Source organism: Perca flavescens, chromosome 7, assembly GCF_004354835.1.
Source record: "Perca flavescens isolate YP-PL-M2 chromosome 7, PFLA_1.0, whole genome shotgun sequence".
Classification (NCBI taxonomy): domain Eukaryota; kingdom Metazoa; phylum Chordata; class Actinopteri; order Perciformes; family Percidae; genus Perca; species Perca flavescens.
This window is the reverse complement of record NC_041337.1, coordinates 35,470,514-35,476,787: the sequence shown is the minus strand read 5'-3', so window position 1 is coordinate 35,476,787 and position 6,274 is coordinate 35,470,514. Positions and strand designations below refer to the sequence as shown.

Sequence of the window (6,274 nt, the reverse complement as noted above, 5' to 3'; positions counted from 1 at the left end):
ACGCACAAAGACACACACACACACACACTTACATACAGAGACACAGAGAGACACACACGCACACACACAGACACACACAAGCACACACACACACACACAAACAGATACACACACATATACACACACACACACACAGAGACACACACACACTTTAAATCCTCCTCTAATCCCTCATTTATTTCTCTTTTTTTTTCCTGTTTCAATTTGCTTTATTGACACACAACATGTTAACACACTGTGTTGCCAGAGCGTCCAGAGAGCCAATCAGAGAGCAGGAAAGAGAAAACAGACTTCAGATCAGAGAACATGATGAATATTTATTTACTTTCAGTTATGATGGATTCATATTGCCATTGACGGCATCATTTGATTTCTCCCTCTGATCTTTGGATCCTTTTATTGTGAAGCTGTAATATTAATGCTTTAAACTATTTCAGTCCTCTGAGTGTCACTGCTGATGAATCATACATGTGATTAATGAAACATGTGTAACAACAGCTGCTCTGTGATCAGTGCCACCACAACATTACTAGTTTATATCCACCACATTCCACCTTCGGGATTTCTCCGTTGCAGTTTCTTCCTCTTCCTCTGTGGTTCTAACCTCCGGCTGATCTGTGAGGACTATGGTTAGCTGCTCCTCAGATCTCTGCAGGGTAAATCCAGACAGCTAGCTAGACTATCTGTTCAATCAGAGTTTTCTGTCGCACGACTAAAACAACTTCTGAACATACACACGTTCCACCGAAACTAGTTCCTTCCAGAGGCTATTTAGCAGAGGCACCGTGGCTCCGTCCGGAGCTTAGCCCCGCCCCCAAGGCAATTGTGATTGGTTTAAAGAAATGCCCAATAAACACAGAGCACATTTTTCTCCCATCCCATAATGCTGTGTGGACTAGTCCGACTGTGGAGGAAGGCCTTGCAATGTGAGACACACACACACACAGAGACATACACACACAGACAGACACACACACACACACACACACAAACACAGAGACACACATACAGACACACATACACACACACACACATAGAAACACACAGAGAGACACACACACACACAGAGACACAAACATACACACACACAAAACACAGAGACACACATACACACACACACACACACACACACACACACACACACACAGAGAGAGACACACACACAGAGAGACATATACACACAGACACACACACACACACACAAACACAGAGACACACATACAGACACACACATAGAAACACACAGAGAGACACACACACACACACAGAGACACAAACACACACACACACACACACACACACACACAGACACATACACACACAGAGACACACACACACTGAACTATAACATAACAGAGTAACATTTTGTTTTTCTGGGTCAAAATGTAAATAATTCCTACGTTTTGGTTTTCGACACTTTTGTCACTTTTTTTTTTAAGTTTCGGTCAATATTTTTGACGTTTCTTTTAAGCTTTTCCCACGTTTTTTTCACTTTTTTGACTTTTTTTCTTTAACGCTCTTATCATACATTTTTCTTGACAGTTAGACAACTCCTCTTGCCCTGATTGGTGCATCTGAACAGTTAGACACCTCCTCTTGCCCTGATTGGTGCATCTGAACAGTTAGACACCTCCTCTTGCCCTGATTGGTGCATCTGAACAGTTAGACACCTCCTCTTGCCCTGATTGGTGCATCTGAACAGTTAGACACCTCCCCTGGCCCTGATGGTGCATCTGAACAGTTAGACACCTCCCCTGGCCCTGATTGGTGCATCTGAACAATTAGACACCTCCCCTGGCCCTGATTGGTGCATCTGAACAGTTAGACACCTCCGCTGGCCCTGATTGGTGCATCTGAACAGTTAGACACCCCTCCGCTGGCCCTGATTGGTGCATCTGAACAGTTAGACACCTCCTCTTGCCCTGATTGGTGCATCTGAACAGTTAGACACCTCCTCTTGCCCTGATTGGTGCATCTGAACAGTTAGACACCTCCCCTGGACCTGATTGGTGCATCTGAACAGTTAGACACCTCCCCCTGGACCTGATTGGTGCATCTGAACAGTTAGACACCTCCTCTTGCCCTGATTGGTGCATCTGAACAGTTAGACACCTCCTCTTTCGCTGATTGGTGCATCTGAACAGTTAGACACCTCCCCCTGGCCCTGATTGGTGCATCTGAACAGTTAGACACCTCCCCCTGGCCCTGATTGGTGCATCTGAACAGTAAGACACCTCCTCTTGCCCTGATTGGTGCATTTGAACAGTTAGACACCTCCCCTGGCCCTGATTGGTGCATCTGAACAGTTAGACACCTCCCCCTGGCCCTGATTGGTGCATCTGAACAGTTAGACACCTCCCCCTGGCCCTGATTGGTGCATCTGAACAGGGAGAGGTGGATTTTTGCAAATCCCACTCCAGGCTGCAGGTGGAGCCAGAGGAGCTGGATTTATTTTAAATGACCTGCTTCATGTAGTTCTACTGGAACAGTGTTTCTCAAATGGGGGTCCGTGTACCCCTAGGGGTACTTTGGAGTACTGTAGGGGGTACGTGAGATTCTTTTTTGAAATGTTTATCAAAATACTACTACTCAAATATATCAGTCATGCACAGTTCATAAAATTAATTTAGTTATGGATTCTAAACATTTTGACGTAACATTTAAGTGCATTTCAGTTACAAACTTGTTAAGTAAATCAGACACTAATGGTGCGGAGCTGTAATGTACCTCTTTATAGAGCCTTTTTTTCTACCAAAAATGCTTTGCACTTGTCAGGGGGTACTTGGCTAAAAAAATATTTCAAAGGGGGGTACATTATTGAAAAAAAAGTTTGAGAACCACTGTACTGGAACATAGGGTCAGTTTCTGCAGATATGACAGAAAGTTAGATTCATAAGTCCTACCTACTGCACCTTTAATCCTACCTACGTCATCTTACAGCGCTGCGGCCGATCCCTACAGACGCTAAATTGTGATTTTTTTTTTTTGCGTTGTATCTGACGCTGAGAGACGCTGACTGACCAAGCGTTCGTATTTGACGAGTTGGGAGGGAGAACGAGTTGCCAGAATGAAAATCTGCGTAATGTAATTTAGATGTGAACGTGAGGCGTAAACGTAGCAACAGACCCAACCCAAACATACAGCAGTGTGGATGTCACCTGAACCCACTGGTCTCTGCAGGAGATTAATTACCCAGAGTTCCTTGCTTCTGTCCTGCTGAGCTGCTGCTGAATGTGAAAACAGATACAGACAGGAGACGTTTGAATGTGAATGACCTCTGTGTGTGTGTGTCTTTTGTTCTGCTAATGTTAGTGTGTGTGTGTGTGTGTGTGTGGGTGTGGGGGGGTGATAAAACTTCACATCAGCAAGACAGCAAAAGTGAAATCAGAGAAACTCTGCTGTCCCTGATTTTCTTTTAATTGAATGAGAGAGAGAGAAACAGACAGACAGACAGACAGACAGAGACACAGAGAGAGACAGAGAGAGAGAGACATCAAGCTGCTGCAGTTTAACAGGAAGTAGCCTCTTTCAAAATAAGAGCAGCGTTACAGGAACAACATGAACACATCACTAATATTATTATAATCTCTGGATTATTTTATGAATGGATTAGTTGCTTAGCCCCGCCCCAAGATGATTGTGATTGGTTTAAGGAAATGCCAATAAACATTTTTCTCCCATCCCAGAATGCCATGCGGACTAGCCAGACCTTCCTCCGCAGCGCTGTGGAGGAGGGTCTGGTGATGTGAGACTATTATTTATTAACCCCTCCTGTTGTTCCTCGGGTCAAATCTGACCCATTTTCAAAAAGTTTCTATTTCAGAAATTTGGGTTTCTTGCAACCAAATTTTAAATTGGATTGGATGGTTCCCTACAACGCTCTCCAAAAGTTAAATAAATGATCAGTTCATTACTTTCACGGAATTTGGGTGATTTATTAAATTTTATAGCATGTCAAGAAAAATGTATGATGAACGTTGAAAAACGTAGAAAAAAATGTCAAAAATGCACTGAAAAAAGTTACAAAAACATCAGAAAAAGTGACAAAAACATCAGGAAAAGTGACAAAAACATCAGGAAAAGTGACAAAAACATTGAAAAAGTGACAAAAATTTCGAAATAAAATTGACAAAAACACAGGAAAAGCTTTTAAAAAAATAACTTCAAAAAAACGCAGAAAAGTATTGACAGAAACTTCAAAAAAAAAGTGACAAAAGTCTTGAAAAAGACCAAAATGTTGGAATTTTTTTAACATTTTGACCCAGAAATACCACAAGTTGCTTCCGGGTCAACGGGGAAGACGCCACCAGGGTTAATTCATCTGCTGGATTGTTCAAAACTTACCGCAGATTCAACAGCTCACACGTGTTTCGGGAATGTTTTATTTTTATTTTTATTATGATTATTATAATATTTTCTTTAGGAAATATGCACATCTTAAAACAAATATTTGCTCGCCACAGCATTTCAACTCTTTGACTTCATTACCAATCTAAAAAATAAAACCAATAAGTTGACAATTAATTCAATGTTCAAAAATTCTCATGTTCTTCCGGTACTTTTAGTTTGAAATTCGGGAGCGGAAGTGACGCGTGCGACCGCAGGTAACTTGACTGCAGCAGAGTCCAGCGGTGGATCATTATGAGCGCGTGAGCTCCAGAGGAGATAAAACTGAGTTTAACTGAAGAGAAGAAAACGTTTAAACTGATTTAAGTTCCGTTAAGTGAGTGAACGCGTTGATATCCCGCTTTTAGTCCGGGTCTGTCCCGCTTTTAGTGCGGGTTAATCCCGCTTTTAGTGCGTGTCTGTCCCGTCCTGTAGATGTGTGAGTGCAGACTGGGACAGGATGGCTCATCTGAAGGTATTTAAACTTTTCTCTTCATGTTTGGGTTTGGCAGCAATCAGCTGATTCAGGAATTAAGCTCACAGTTGAAGTGAACGACCTAGTGATAATCGAAGAGTCATCTATAGATCTATAGATAACTTATAATCAAACTCTCAAGATCTCAGTTTTAGTCACTAAACGTTAGGGAAATGATCCGAATTAATTAGGAGGTTGATTCATGATGAAAATGATCACTTATTTTAATGACTTTCTGCTTTATTATTTTATTATCATGACGAAAACTGCATAGTTTCTTCACTTTGTGTGTGTTTGTGTGTGTGTGCGTATCTGAGTGTGTCTGTGTGTGTGCGCGCGCATATCTGTGTGTGTGTGTCTGTGTTTGCGTGCATATCTGTGTGTGTGTCTGTGTGCGTGTGTGTCTGTGTGTTTGCGTGCATATCTGTGTGTGTGTGTGTTTGCGTGTTTGTGCGTATCTGAGTGTGTGTGTGTGTGTGTTTGCGTGTTTGTGTGTGTGTGTGTGTGTGTGTGTGTGTGCGTATCTCTGTTTGTGTGTGTGTGTGTGTGTGTGTGTGTGTGTGTGTGTGTGTGTGCGTATCTGAGTGTGTGTGTGTGTGTGTGCGTCTCTGTGTGTGTGTGTGTGTGTGTGTGTGTGTGTGTGTGTGTGTGTGTATCTGTGTTTGTGTGTGTATGTGTTTGTGTGTGTGTGTGTGTGTGTGTGTGTGTGTGTGTGTGTGTGCGTATCTGTGTGTGTGTGTGTGCGTATCTGAGTGTGTGTGTGTGTGTGTGTGCGTATCTGTGTTTGTGTGTGTGTGTGTGCGTATCTCTGTTTGTGTGTGTGTGTGTGTGGGGGGGGGGTGGACAGAATAACAGATACACTGCTGGAGGTCTCACATGCTGCCACTGGCATTTGTAATGCAAAACAAAATCTTTTTTCTTGTGTAAAAGTGGAATTGTTTCTGGAAAAAACCTAAAAAAAACTCAAAATAAATGTTGAAAGAAGTGGAATTGTTGTGATCAGTTTTCCTGATGCTACTTACAGACTTTTACTTGTAACAGTCTTTTACAAACTCACAACAGCAAGAATCCCACTGACGTACATTAGCTTCATATATTCCAGGGATGCTTCAGATTCGGCTGAATATTTGGACCTTTTGGCGGTGGTTCTGGTTTCTGCCGAACATTTATTATCAACAATTATTCCCCAGCGAACCGAACCGTACGCTTGCACTCGGCGCGCTACGCTGGTCGCCGTAGCGACGGCGCCGTTGATTACCGTAAGATGTTTACGTAGGTGGAGCGTTCACTGGTGAGCAGAAAAAGTTGTAGTTTGGCAGAACTTTCAGTCAACAGAAGGCCATTCAACTCCAGCTACATGTTCAATCTGTTCAATGCTGATTGGTCCGGTGGTGGCGAGGACCCTGAACTATA

At 42.7% G+C, this 6,274-nt stretch overlaps 1 protein-coding gene across 1 annotated transcript in view; it reads left to right on the top strand.

The window, feature by feature from the left end:
* The first annotated feature begins 4,677 nt into the window (after window positions 1–4,677).
* The window catches only part of ccdc120a (coiled-coil domain containing 120a), a 25,463-nt gene continuing 23,866 nt past the window's right edge, over window positions 4,678–6,274 (top strand). Inside the window, exon 1 of the mRNA XM_028582645.1 lies at window positions 4,678–4,861. The gene's annotated coding sequence lies outside the window, so the exon portion shown is untranslated. The remainder of the gene's footprint in view (window positions 4,862–6,274) is intronic.